This window comes from Camarhynchus parvulus, chromosome 1A (assembly GCF_901933205.1).
Source record: "Camarhynchus parvulus chromosome 1A, STF_HiC, whole genome shotgun sequence".
In the NCBI taxonomy this organism is placed as follows: Eukaryota; Metazoa; Chordata; class Aves; order Passeriformes; family Thraupidae; genus Camarhynchus; species Camarhynchus parvulus.
Genome location: NC_044586.1, coordinates 15,513,019 through 15,528,398, shown reverse-complemented (window position 1 = coordinate 15,528,398; position 15,380 = coordinate 15,513,019).

Here is a 15,380-nt window from a genome sequence, read left to right as displayed (position 1 = left end):
ATGAGGCTTGAAAATCTGGGAAGACTCTACTAAAGCTGGCTAAAAGTGGTCCCTGCTGCTGACTAATTGATACAACTCATTTAAAAGGAGGTAGGATTGGTTCAATACCCACAAACCCATCTTGCCAAGATCAGAGTTCTCTGCCCACTGAGGACCCAGCAACCAGCAGGGACCTTTCTCCCACTCTCCAGCAGAGACCTCCTCCCTCCACATCCAGGGAGCTGCAGCCACGCAGGGAACACCAACTTAGTCCTGGGCTGGGAACAAGAGAGGGACAAAGAATATTTTTAAGTCATTCCAAGCTCAGCAGTGTCCAGACCTGGGAGAAAGCACTTCCCACACCACTCTTGAAATTTTCTTCCCTGTCCCTTCCAGCTTTGGAAGGTTTCTGTGGGAGCCTGACTTGTGCAGTTCAGAAACTGCACATCCCTAAAGCATTCCCTTGGGAACATGAACCTTCCCTCGTGCATTTCATTTCTTTATCCCAAATGTTTTCCCTGATTATCCACAATCTAGAAAGAAAAGATTCCCCCACTTTTCCACCACTGATTCCCTCATTTTTACTTCAAAGTATTTATTTAATGGAGCTTTTCTCAAGATCTGCCCCCACAACTTTCCCTACGTGTCCACTACTCATCACCTCATCTTTCCCTGGAAGTGTTAATTCTCTACTCTTGGAGTCAAGTTTTGCCTCCAAAATTTTCCCTGCCTGTCCACTACAGAGTTCCTCATTTTTCCCCAAAAATATTCATCCTGTCCCCTTGTCCTGGGTTGACTATATGATGCTTTTATCCCCAAATCGTCTCATTGGTTTATGCTGAATAATAATAAGTTTTGCACCTTTAAGACTTGTTGCAGAGAGTGAGAGGGGGGAGAGAAGAATCGCGAATTTTTTTCTTCGCTCAGACATTGCACGTACTCCCCGCATTCCTGCTCCAGGACTGTGTTGTCTGCGGACAGACAGACGGCAGGACAGAGAGCTCTCTTTTTGCTTTTGGTTAGTTTTAGCTGGCTGAGGCAAAGAAGAGTCCCTGGACTGTGGTTTTTCTTTTCCTTTTCTTTGGACCTCTTGGAACCTGCTCTGGACTGAACACCCAGGGGAGCACCGGCAGCTCACACCTGTGGCCACCGGGCCGGGCCGGGCCTGGCCTACGAGAATTCCAGCACCAGAAGGACTGATAAGAGACTGAGTGAGCTGGGCTGCAACCCGGGGGGTTTTCTCAATTGGTCATCTCTTTTAGAGCGGCAAGGGGTTTTATTGTTTTAATATTGTTAGGTTCTATTGTTTAATAAACAGCTTTTTTCCACTTTTCTTCAAGGAGGTATTTTCTCCCGGACTGGTTGTGGGGGGGAGGGGCCGATTGAATTTATCCTCCTACTAGAGCCCCTCTGGGGACTCTCTCTCCCTCTCTCTCCCAAAATTTTGCTCTAAACCAAGACACCCCTACAGATATATGCACAGCTCCATTCCCTTGGATCTTGCCACTGGTGACCAGAGGGGAAAGATCAGTGTCTGCCCCTCTTCTTCCCTTGAGCTTTATATAAATTTGATTTGCCAGGTCTTCAAGAATTTTAAGAATACTTTTTTTTTTTTTATCTGCAAATGCAGTTCCAGTATTAGATACTGCTTTCAGTATGATTGAAGAGATGATAAATCCCTTATCAAACAAAAAGCCAGGTGAGCTCAGTGCTGTTTCAGCAAGCTACAATCAGCTTCTAAAGATTTGCTCTGAGCAGCTCTGGGCTGCCTGCGCTTCATTCTCCATGGAATTTGTGTTCCAGCCCCTCTGGTGTTCAGGATGCCCCTTCTGCTGGGGGCAGCAATGGATACAGACTGACTCCTAAGAAAATTGTTGCAGAAGAGCTGCAACAATTCTCCTCTTTTGGGCTCCTCTAGTTCAATTTGCAGATTTCTGTTTGATTTGTGGATTGCTGCTTGTGGAGCTGGAGGAGCCAGTTGTTCCTTATCTTCTGTCTCTCAGTTACTCATGACCACTTAGGTCTTTATGACAGTGCTCCTTTATGAACCCCCAGCTTTAGAACTTTTTAAATCACAACAGTTTTCAGGGCTGCCTTGCTTGTGGTTTACTACAGTAATTTACTGCCTGCTCCTAGATTGTCTGTAAAAAAAACCAAAACAATCTATTAATCTCCTGTGGCAATTTTTCTGTATTTTCTATCCAAGTTCTGCAAGGAATGTGAAGTTTCCAGTATAAAGACACGTGTTGTGTATGTCAGAGATCAAAGGTCATTATTACAGGATTCTTACAGTTGCTTTGGTAAATGGCCATGGGAAACACTCCCATGATATGGGAGCTTGCAGATAAACAGAAAGATCAAATGGAATGCAACTCCAGATGCAGCTGCAAGAAACATAAGTTTTCACCAAAATCAAAGTGGGGGAGGGGGGTGGGTAGCAGAAAGTCAGGACAACTACTTACATAAGTAATCTAAGATACAATTCTATTCCATGCTGCAAGCAAGATACTTGTATGAGTGTGTGGAATGCTGCTCCCTCAGCTCCTTTGGGATAAAGCAAAAGGAGATGGATTGTTTGCTCTTCTCTCTCTCTCTGTCTCTCTCTCTCTTTTTGCTGCATTTAAACCAAGTATTTACTCATTCTGGTAACCTTTTTCATCATGGGCACTTCTCTGGTGTTCCAGATTTGGTGATAAGGGTTGGTAACTTTTTAAATGGTGAAAAGGATTCCTGACAGTAGCTGGAGGGGAAGATATTTCCAAAGGGATTATTTTCTTACTTAGTCTATTACAGAACTGCTGTGACTGTCCCAACCCTGGCAGTGTCCAAGGCCAGGCTGGATGGGGCTCAGAGCAGCCTGGGGTAGTGGAAGGTGTCCCTGCCCATGGCAGGGGATTGGAGGTGGATGGGCTTTAAGGTCCTGTCCAACTCAAGCCATTCTGTGATTCTCACAGGGAGTGAGTCTTTAAAAGTTCAGAGTTCAGACATTTCAGTCTCATGGCAGAATGCTTTTCATAGGATAGAACTTCTAACCTGTCCCTAAAGCATCCATCAGGTGTCTCTAGATATGGCACTTACACTGAAGTTCAAGGTAGAAAAATGGGCTGGGTGTAAATCCTCTCTGCAGACAGGCTGTATTTTTCCCTTGTTCTTCCTCTGCAGTTATCATGGCACAGATTTTTGGGCATTTAGACATATAAATCAATATATATTTATAATATATATTTAATTCACACAGGCTGCAGATGAGATCATCGTAACAGAACTTGCTTTGTCACTTGTAGGCACAGTGATGCATCTCTTAATCCAAACTTTCTAAATGTTAAGCTTCTTAGGAACTGAGAAGTTAAAGTCATGTACAGCTGTTAATAATGAAGAAGCAAAAAAAAAAAATGCAGCAATGCTCACATACTGCACTCAAGGTCAGTGCCACAGGTAATGGCTCAGAGAACAAGTCAAACTCAAAACCAGCATTTGGACAAGAAGTTTGTGTCAAAGCAATGAAATTGGTTCACATTTCACATGGTTTATTTCATAGAGCTGGAAATGGTATAACCAATATTTTTTATAAACAAGCATTTAAAAATTATCTACTGTGAATGGAATGATGTTGTTTATTTTTTAAATGATGGAGCATTTTCTTGCAGAAAAGATCCCTGCTTTCCTGATTCCATTAATGATGTGATAATGCCTTGCAGCACTGTCTTGAGAAAGCCCAGGGCTGGTTCAAACCAGGCTCTTTGTGTCTGGCACAGTACAGGACCATGAGCACACCAGTGAATCCCAGGAATAATCCAGTTACAGGAGCAAAGCCCACCAGACCAACTTAACTTGCTTCTCTCCCACCACCTACCTCCAGATCCAGCTTGGGATTCTCCACACAGCACTCTTGGATGGTGTAAACATTGCCTAGAAGCTTAATCTGGCAGATATTTCAACGTAAGTAGCTTTTATTCTGGACTAGCTCTGTTAGAGTTATCCCCACGTTTAAATAAATATTTGTACTTGGAGTGTACATGGTATAATTAAACTCCACAGTCAAATTGCTGCATTAGTTGGTGGTTAAGTGGAGACTCGTGGCAGCACAGTAATTCTGAACTGAAAGTTAAAAAAGAGACAAAATAAGAAAAACAGGTGGAGCCACAGGCAAAAAAAATCACTTTTTAGCAAATGTTTACAGCGTCTTAACTATATTGAGATATTTTTTAAATTATAGAAAACTTAAATATAAGTGATCTTTTAAAACTTAAGTAGCAGTGATCTGCACCTCAACTTCAAACCTACTACCTACTTTGATTTTTAACACAACAATTTTAGTTGAAATATTTCTCCAAGAAACACACAGGATCATTGACATTAGGAAAGTATTTGTAACATTTTCTTAAGAATGTGTAAACACTAATGAATTGCTGAGTTCTTTCTGCATCAGAGACAGCACTTGGGAGTTCAAGGGCCTTTTGCTGAAATTCCAGGACAAATATGACTGGTGAGCTGAGCAGAGCTTCTCCCATGGAAATAGGAAACTTGGCTGCAGAGCAAAGCCAGGATAAACATGTGGATTCAGCCATCGTTTAGCTTAAGCAAAGCCACACAAAAATAGCTGCAAACTTTACTGAGCAGATGTGCCTTCCCTTCTGTCAACTTGGGATACCACTTCCAGATTTTTAACTTTGCCTGTTGGTTCTCATTTTTATAGCCATTCTTATCCTTGCTGGGCATTTTAAGTGATGAATTTACTTTCCCAAAGCCCACAAACTGAAAAAAAATGTCTTCTAGTCTTGCCTGTTGAAAGTGTCACTGTGTGTATGAATAAATGAGGCTCTTCACAGAATGAAAACTGATCACTGGCTGCTGAAGTTGGTGGATTTTCCAAATTGGTGACATCTCTATGTACATGTGAATTGTCAGGAAAATTCTGACTAACGGTGGGTTGGGATTTGAGTCACCCAGCTGGGATTGCTCCACACATTCCTCAAGTCTTTCTGTGGGAAAGGATCAATTTAGTACTCTCCTTTGGCTTGTGTTTTCAGTGTTTAATGGAGTGAGGTGCTGCCTCTGACCACAATTCCATGAGAAGTGAGGGTCTGACCCTCTCACACTTGACAAATATATCTGCTCTCCAACCACTTGCACATTACCTGTGTTATTCCACATGCAGCAAGTCCTGGTGGAACGATGAGTCCAAATTGAAACAGACACAAACTCAACAAGACTGACACTTTTGTGTTGAGTGTTGTCCTGCCCCCAGCCTCACTGAGTGGTGTAGCAGGGGCAACTCAGTGTCTCACCTCATCTGCCTTCTGGAACAAGGAGGATTCCAATGGGTTTCTACTTAGTCTTTATAATGAGAAACCTGGACTTAATCTGCAAAATCTCATTATCTGGCTTTTCGTTTGGGGTGATTTGACAGTGCAGTGGCAGAATTACAGCACTTAAATGGGTGTAGTGCTGAGAACAGGAATTAGGCCATCAAATCTGAAACCCTGCTAAGATAGCATGGGTGTCACTGCTATTTGGAGCTCATTGAATCCCAGTGATGTGACATTCACCTAGAGTTTGGGAAAGGAAGGTCTTTGCTTCTTAATCTGTTACTAATGCTGAAATAATATATGAAATAGATAATGTATTAAATATCTATGTAGTCTATATATATTATTTATCTTCATATATAACAGATAATATATGAAATAATAATAAATAATAATGCTGGTTTGGATCCTCACTTATGTAGCAGATTGGTAGTCAATGGGTGCTGTGCAGAGGAGTAATTTGTATTTCTTGGTTCTGAGACTCTCCAGGTAAAGGGTAATCCCTTCCACTGGTGCTTCTGAGAGCAGGCAGGAAAGAAAAATGCTGAGCTGAGACAAAACAAGGTAGGAAAACTCAGATTTTTGTTTGAAAACCAGGACCCTGAAGCTAACATCAAGAACCTATTTTCTATTTTCCATTGGCATGATAAGGCTGAAACCACCAACCATGCAAAACTCTGTTTCTCTTAAAGTCCCATGATTTTGGGTATGGGGAGTGAACTGTTCTGACTGCAGTAGCTTTGCTTCTTGGCAGATGGATGAACTTCAGTGCTTTAACATCAGTGTCTACAGCATCATATGTCTCACAATGGCTGCTGAGAGCTGTTCCTCAGCCTCATAAGGAGCTGGAGCAGGCTCCATGGGCACAATTTGCATTCAAGGATGGGTGTTGGTGCAGATGTTGTAAACCCATGAAAGAAAAGGAAAATAGGAGGGAGCTCTTTCCACTGCTATTTTTATTCTGCCTTACATCACATATACAGGGATAGTGAGTTCAGCCATTGTGCATTTTAAACAACGAGCCTGGTGTTGGGATCTCTGTGTTTAGCCCTTCAGCTTTGCATCCTGGGTGACCTTTGGACTTCCTACATTGTCTCTGTTTCCCACCTGGGAAAACACAGCCTAAAGCACTCCACACTTCAAAGGCCTTCCCTTGAGAAGAATCGATTCACTGTTACAGTAAGAACAATCATAAAGTGCTCAAAGCTGAGGGAAGGCTTCTCCTACCTGGGAAGGCTACACAGATGGAGAGTTAATAATTGCCAGATGTAATTACTGTCAAGCTGAGGCTGCCTTTCTGAGCAATGTACAGGGAGGGCAGACAGTTAATGCCATAAGGAAATCAGCATCACAGCTTGTGCTGTGGCTCAGGTATGGGATGGAAAGTTCTTGCCACTTTGTTAATGAATTGGTGTACCATTAGGATAAAACAATAATGAGGAGCATCACAGAACAGTGGAGTGGCTGGACTTCAAGGCCTGGAGAAGTCAGTTGTTTCCTGCTGCTGGCTCTCCTTGCCTGACAAGGAATGCTGCTGCAGCCTCACAGTGATTATTTTGTTGATGGCTCTTCCCAAAAAGCGAAATAAGCACAGTGAACCAAACTTGAGTCTGAGAAGCTGAACTTGTAAGCAGTGACACCCTTTTTCAGCTTGATTAATTAAAATTTAATCACTAGCTGGGACACAGCTGCTGACTAGAAAACCAGCATATGGAACGGATCTGTGATTGTCTGAAGAAAATAAGAAGTTGTGCACACATTGGCCCTGCACTGCTGGTACATCAATCGCTGTTTATATTTAAAACTCATCAGATTGACAGAGTCTGAGTTCTTACTGTGACTTGACTTTTGAAGGTTTTTGGAGAAAATGGCATGTGGAGATGAGCTTTGTGCTATCTATAGGATTTCCTGTCTCACAATAGCTCACCCAGCTGTCTTCTCTATAGCTGAATATTCATCCCCAAGTAATGATGCACAGAAGATGTAATTCTGCAATGCAGCAGAGTGCCAATGGCAGCTGTAGATTTGCTGTCCCTCCGTGTTAGTACAGAACACAGAGGCTTTGGTGTCCCACTACAAAGAATTGTGTGGTCAAAGCACCCTTCTTGCAGGTGTACCTGGGTCGTTGCTGGGCTTGTACTTGCAATTGTTCCCTTCAGTGATTTTAGCACGTTCCCTGTAGTGTGCAAAGTGTAAATTGATGTAACAATCAATTCAAGCTTCTCTCAGGCTGAGACAGGCTTGAAATCTCTTGGAGAAGGTCGTATATAGAAATACCTGATTCCACACATTTCTCTCAGGGGGATGGAGCTAACCTCTGTTTTGCTCCTGGCCTTGATCACAGAACAGATGGAGCTGGAAGGGACCTCTGGAGATCACCCAGTCCAAGCCCCCTGCTTGAGCAGGTTCACTTGGAGCAGGTTGCACAGGATCACATCCAGATGAGTTTTGAATGTCTCTAGAGAAAGAGATTCCTCCACTCTCTGGGCAGCCTTTTCCAGTGCTCTGTCACCTGCAGAGTAAAAAATTTTTCCTCATGTTCAAATGGAACTTTCTGTGTTCTGGTTTGTGCCCATTGCCCTTTGTCTTACCACTGGGCACCACTGAAAAGAGCCTGTTCCCTTCTTCTTGACACACACCCTTGAAATATTTGGACATATTGGAAATATCCCATCTCAGCTGTCTCTTCTCCATTCTTCCTCATCAGCTATTACTGTCCAGACAGCTACTGTGAGATATATCTCAGATTAAGGGATTCTTTTAAAAATCCTAACCTTTACTAAAGGAGATTCCTGCAGTCAGGACTTCCAGTGCCTTGTTTACAGCCAGTCACTGAGCTGAGCAGTGCTGCCCTTGGAAGAGTCCTCCAGAACATATCCACCAGGCAGAGCTCAGATTAGACCAGATGGTGGTCCTGATTACCAGAAAGTGGGAACAGAAGATTCACCATGGTGTGTGTAGCAGAAGCTAGGAATATGCAAGAACCCAAGTGTCTCAGAGGGAGATCCTCCCTGGTGCTGCACCTGCTCCCCAGGTCACAGAGCCAGAGCAATCACAGCAGTGGCATTGTCTTCCTCAGCATCTGGGCTGGCATTGTCACCGCGGGGAGCCTCTTGTTTAACTGACAGGCAGGGATGGCCACAGAGACAGGTGAATCCCCAGTGAGGGCACTGGTGCCCACAGAGGGAAATGTTATTCCAGAGTTTGTCCTAGCTCCAGTTCAGAAACATCCCCTGCAGATCTGCCTGCTCTGCTGGGTAATGCTTCTCTTTAAATACCATTCTGTGCTAGCTTGACATTTCCCCCTCCTGCCAGCTACAGAGCTGGTCTGGAAAGCTGGAGGGGCTTTTTTTTTGTGAAGTGGGAGCATTCAAGCAGAGAGACAGATCTGCTGCAGGGCACCAACAAATAAATGATACCAGCCCTGACCAAACAGAGTGCAGATGGAAATTTCAGCTGTCACAGAGATGTTCTTGTTCCTCCTGCACCAGCACAGTATTTACCTCACCAAGACAGAGGCACTCTGCTGTCCTGCAGCTGTAGGATCTTGCCTTCAGAAGCTGCTTGTGTAGGTTTCAAATCTAAGACAAATACCTACAACAGGTTGCAACAAGGGGTGGAGGGGAAAGACAAGCATAATATGACTGGAGGTTGCCATTTTGTCTCTTGGCATCTCTTCTTGCTGTGATTTGTTTCTGGGTTTTGTTCAAAGATACATTATCTTTGTGTGCTCAACCCCCTCCGTATCTTGCCCTGCTGGAGGAGCTGCTGCCCCTGGCCCAGGCCTTGTGAGGGACATGAGGACATGTAAACCAACTTTTCCCACAGTCCTGGAGTCCCTGGAAAGGGTGTGTCTCCATCTGAGGTGCACGTGAGCACAATCCCTCCCAGTCTGGAAGTGTGTTATGCTTGTCCCCCCTGCTGGCTTCCTTCCAAGCTCCTTCCTCTCATTCTCATCCTCCCCACAGCAATAGCCCATGGAGTTGCAGCCATCTCACAATAGCACTGTATTGATGCTGGAAGTTCAGATCGTTATTTACAGAGATTGCTTCCCCCTGTGACACTCCAAAAGCTGCTGGCAGGCCTGCACAGCACTTGTGCCAGCTGCCTTCCCAAGGAAAGCAAATTCCATGTTGATCAGTCTTGAGACCTGGGGCAGAGAAGGGGATGTGAGCTCTGAGCAGAGCAAGATCTCACTTCTGACACCCCCTTTTTGGGAATGCCATGGCTACCTTTGGGTTGGATGAGACAAATGTTTTGAAACTGCCTGAACCCTTTGTTGGTTGAAGTCACTTGGGGCCCATGCCAGTCTCCCAGCTCTCCTTTGATGTGTGTCTCCCAGCTTGTTAATGCAGGAGCAATCAGCTGCATCATTTTCATGGGAAGCAGGAGGGCAGCTTGCCTTAATGTCCTCCTACATGCCAAATATGACATGTTGAATTTAAAAATGCCCCCACACACTTAATGCAGCTTTGGTAGCTCACTGTGGAGGTCCACAGTGATTGCTGCAGCCCATGGGGATTCTGTGGGCTGAGTGACAATGGGGGACAGGAAAGACCTGTCATTTTTAAGTCCTTTTTCCATCAGACTTTATCATAAGAAACACAACATAGTTTGTCCTGTGTGACTGGAACATTCCCATGATCTGCTGTGCTGGCAAGAGAGGGGGAGTTCAGTTTGTCCCCTGCAGGGACATGCCCCTGTATCAATGCTTATTTATTAATTAACCTGACTAACCTGGCAGACCATTACAGGCGTGCTGTCCACAGAAGAACCCATGCAAAGCTCATCACCGTATCTTTTTCATAAAACATAGCTGGTTTAGACAGATCATTTCCAGGTGGTGAATCAAAGTGCTTGCTGCTGGTCAGTACTCCTCAAAACCTAATCCTCAGAGGTGGCACTTCCATTCCCTGCTTTTATTCACCATTCAGCCAGGAACACAAGCTTTTCGTGGGTAGTCTCCAGTTAGTTTCTCAGCTTTGAACTTATTGCTATTTCTGTTTCAGATTATTCAGCTTGTGCAGCTCCAATATCCTTTCTGCACATGTAGAAAAATCCCTTTTATCAAAAGCTGGTTCACTTCAGCCAATTCTTCTTCCAGATGTTCAGATGGTAATTCCGTCAGCTGGGCTGATTTTATGTTCTTTAAAACTTTAGTAGCAAATGTTCATTATTTTCACCTTTAATTTAATTTTAAAATATATATATTAAACTTATCTTTTAATACTCAATGTAAAAAAATCACACTTTATTTTAAATAGGCTTATATGTTAAGTATGCTATTGAATTATTAGTGAATCCAGCTTGTGTTTACTTCTGTGTATGTAAAAATATAGATATATGCTTTAAAAGACGGCAAGATTTTTAAAAATCATCCAGTCTAAATCTCTGATTCCCAAACATTAAAGGAGACTTTTGTGTTTGAAAAACACTTGCCAGAAGATAATGATTACTTCTGACTTGTTTTATCTTAAAAGGGAAAATATCTTTCCCCAAATGCCTGAGATGGACTGAAACATCTTTTAATGTCCCCTGCATGTGATTTGTGTATAAATTAAAGGCCTCATATTGTAAATTCCTGCATTTTTTTTTTAATTTTCAGGAGTTTGTGTACAAATATAGCAGTGCTGTATGAAAGTACACAAGAATTAATCTGAGTAAGGGGAAATGGAGACTAAATTATTTGAAAATGCTGAAATAGTTCTTTCCAGAACCCAGGATTAGAAAAAATACCCCCAGCACTGACTTTGATCACTTACATTTGAAACTTCTTTAAAGAACATTTGTAAGAGAAAACTAGTATTTTAAGAACCAAAGCTGCTTTTTTAAAAGATGGACACAGCTGTTCTCTGAAACTGCAGCAGGCCTTCTGCTCTCAAAGGCCTTGGTGAAACCTGCTTGGTGCACTCTTACCAGTGTCTCTTTAAAGGAGTTCTCAGGAGCTTTTGGCACGAAGACAAAACACGACAGGACCGCTCATGCAGGATCCCTCATGCCTGTGCATTAGCAAATTGGGCATTAATGAGCTGATAGGACTTGTAAAGTTCAGCAGGAGGCATTTAGCCAAGCAGACCTGACGGCCGCGGGTATTGCCGTGAAGCCCAGCTGCCAGAGGAGGTGTGGCTCCCATCCTCAGCAGGGTCAGGCTCGGGATGGCATCAATCTCATCTGGGATGCACATTTGCATTAATCTCATCTGGCATGCATGTTTACTTATCTGCCCTTACGTTGTGCTCACCTGCTTTCTGTGCCTTCCTTTTCCTGCTGCGCCTGTTTGACCTTTTATCACTCACAATGTGTGTAGCATCCAGGATGTTCTTGTCCCTGTGCAGGAGCTGCAGTGGCAGCAGGACACATTAAATGGATGCAGAAGGTACAGCTGAATGAGACAGAGGGATCCTGGAGCCTGGCAGAACTCCTGTGCTCTTTGTCCTAGCCTTCACCTCCTCACTTGGTCTCCACCACCTTTATCAGGCTAATCCATGGATGAACACATGTGCATTCCCATGAAATAGCCTGATATTTACATTGTGATTTTCATATTATTTTGCTTAGCTGCTGTTCTTGGAATATTTGCTTTCATGAAAATCCTAAATATCCATCTCTTCATTCCAAATGCATTGCTCTGTTTCTCTCAAGATGTTAAAATCAACTCTTTGTCAGAGGTGGTGTCACAATAGGACATGAAATAAAATGACACGCATGCTGGAACCTCCAAGGTAAAAAGAAGGGAAGTTTATTTCTAGACTTCGATATATATAGAATTTGAAAAGTGGCTCTGGATTGGAGGATGAAATTACCACTTCTCCAATGACACTGATCAAATCAACAGTTCATCAGATTTCTCCTCCTCCAGAAAAGAATGCAAAACCAATTATTATTTACATAAAAGTGCTTGAGAACTCCATTACAAAAAATGTAAATATCAGAAGGCTTAGAAGAACAGGATGACAGGGTGGAAGTTAGAATGTTTGACCAGCTTTAACAGGGACATGGTTGATTAAGTGCAATCTGAAAAAGCAGAAGAAATTCTTCCCTGTGAGGGTGGTGAGGCCCTGGCACAGGTTTCCTGGAGAAGCTGTGGATGCTCCATCCCTGGAAGTGTTTCAGATCAGGCTGGATGGGGCTCTGAACAACGTGGGATAGTGGAAGGTGTCCCTGCCCATGGCAGGGAGTGGGAACTGGATGATCCTTGAGGTCCCTTCCAACCCAAACCATTCTGTGATTTGGTGGCATCCAGATTTCAATTGTGTAAAGACTTCAGTGAAATATTCAGGCATTTTTGCAATAGGAAGAGGCAACTATTCCTCCAATTCATGGGCAGACAACTGAAATTCAGTCCATCCTGCACACCTTCTGGCAGGAATGCTGAAGGGTGATTTTAGTTATTACCCCATTGTTTGTCTCATGGATGGTCCTCAAATAGTTTGTTTTAGGTATATAATGTAAATATTTTCATTTTATAGGCTTAGTAAAGTTCTAGTTATAAACTATTCCTATCAGCCATACTCAATCAGACATTACTTACTCCCCACTTAAACAAAATCCCTTTGTTTCTTCTTCTACTTAGCCTTAACACAAAAAGACAGGGCTCACAAGTGAAGTGGAGAATAAAGATGATTTTGATGTCTTTTCTAACCTAAAAAATAGGTATCTTCCATGAATGAATGAAAGCTTTATTCTCCACATCTGTTGAGAAGGAGAGAGAGACAGGGAGATCAAAACCAATAGTACCTAAATCGATGATCACCATTTCTTTGTGCTCCCTTAGAGCTGTATTTTCCATATTTGTCTCTTCTTTCAGGACAAAATAATCTCTGTTTTCTGGCTGTCTGTCACTTTGCTTGGAGCATGCCAAGCACCCTCCTGACTGATACAGTGAGACAGCTCGGTGACTACTCCAGTCAGCCCCTAAGACCTTCCTTATCACTTCTTGTCTCTCCAGAGCAGAAGATCCAGTAATCTCAAGTGATTAACTTGCTTGGGTCCTGCCACCTGATTGACTCAGCCGGGGAGCCTGGTTTGGCTTCCCACCTCGGTGAGTCACCAGCAAAAGGCATTTCCAGAGAGGTCAGTCCAGGAACAAACAATGTGAACGCATCTCTTGGAGATGGGAAGCAAATGCAGTTCCTGCTCCCGTCTGGGCAGGATGCTGTCGCCTTCCTCGGCGGCCTCTCAGCCCGAATATTTCAGGAATGTCTGAAGCTCGTTGTTTTCCCCTCCCCAAGGCCACTGAAAGCCTGAGCCCAGGGCCCGGCTGGCCGAGCTGGCTCTGACACTGCCTCATTGTGCGAGCTGCACAGGGTGGCTGCGGTTGTGCCGGGCAGCGACATCCGCACTCAGCACGGCTGGTCCTACAGGGAATGCTTGGGGGGACAAACCCTTTGGCTGCTCTGCAGCATCACAGCCCCGCCGTGGTACTCACACTGTTTGAGATTCTCCTCAGAAAGATGCTTCATGCTGTCCCAGTGCTGGAGCGATTTGGGGAGTGCCTGTCAGCCTGGCTCTGTCAGGACTGTGGAATGACTGCCTTGAGCAGCACTTCAGGTGGTTCTTCATTACCAGCGCCAAGAACAAACCAGGAGATGTGCTTGGGTATCTGAGAAACTTCAGGAAAATATTCACACGATTCCCCAGGCAATGGGGATGTGGAAAGACATTTTGAAAGGAATGAAAGCAATATGTGCTCAGAATTAGTGGGAAGTGAAAAGTGAGAGTTATCCTGGTGGCTGGAGAGCAAAGCTTAGGTGTAGGATGTCATCAGCAGCCAGGCATGGATGAAGGGTGGCAGTGAGGTCAGCCGTGATTAACAGTGTGCGTTGTGCAAGGGATGAGTTTGGCTGTAGCTAGAAGGAAGGTCTCCTCCAGATTAGGCAGATGCTACAAAGGGAATTTCTGTTATGTCCTGCTGCACCCAGCACGCCTGCTTTGCTCTGATAACACTTTGCTGTGCTTCACAGACTCAGTTATGTGCCTTCCTGTGCCAGCCACGTGTGTGCAATTCAGTGGAGAGGTGCTTATCTGGGACATTCCAGTGTGGGGGCTACCAGGAAAAGTTATTGCTGGCACCTCTATGCCAATTCCTGACTCCTCTGCTGAACATTTTGTCCTGTGTTTGAAGTTAAACACTTTGAGTACCCAAAGGGCTTCTCTTCAGCTCCATCGAGCACTGACCAGAAATCCTCTCCTGAGTGTAAGCAACAATTATCTGCTGATACTGAAATTGAGAGAATGCTGTAACAAGTAGAGGTATGTGAACCAATGAGGATTTCAGCCCAGTTAAAGTGCACTTATACCTAAACTAGTGAGTGGGAGACCTCCAGGGAGAGGAAAAAAAATGTTTGGTAGGCCTGCAGAAATTTAAGAATGTAAAACTTTCTCAAAGTGTAACCTTTCCTGTCCTGCCTTTGATGACAGCAATGATTCGGAGTAATGGGAAGACAATGGTCTGGAGCATCCAATCTTTTCAAGCAGTTGTGCTATTGCCATGGTATGGATTCCTCCAGCTGACTGGTGTGATTCCTGTTCCTGTCAGGAGGTTTTCTCTTGCTCACATATTACATAAAATATGCAGCATCTTCTGATTTGTAACACTGCTCTTTGTGATTTCCAGATCCACACTGACACATCTCTGAGGTTCCTGCTGGAGAGGTTTCTGCAGCTGATTGCATTTTCACCCTCATGGGTATGTGAAATTTTATGGAAAGCTTCCTTGTCCACTGGAAAAGGAACTGGAGTTTGCTTTTTCTTGATTTTCAGGGGTTAATTACACAAGGTTCCAGATCAAATACACAAAACTGATCATCTGAAGCTGGGCATCCAAAACAGTCCCAAGCTCTGGGGCAGATTGGTCACTTCTTAAACAACCTTCTGCTTTTTGGGGGGCTGGAACCAGAAACTTCAGGGCAGAGAAACTTTAGACCAGAAACTGCAGCAGAGCCAAGACAGGACAGCACCTCTTCCATCAGTTCAGCAGCAGGTTCAGTGTGCAGGGCATCTCCTCGTGTTTTCAAACACTGTGGGAAGAGCCAGGGATGGGACAGCCAAGGTCAGAAGTTTGACTGTTTCAGGGGTATGGTTTGGGAGCAT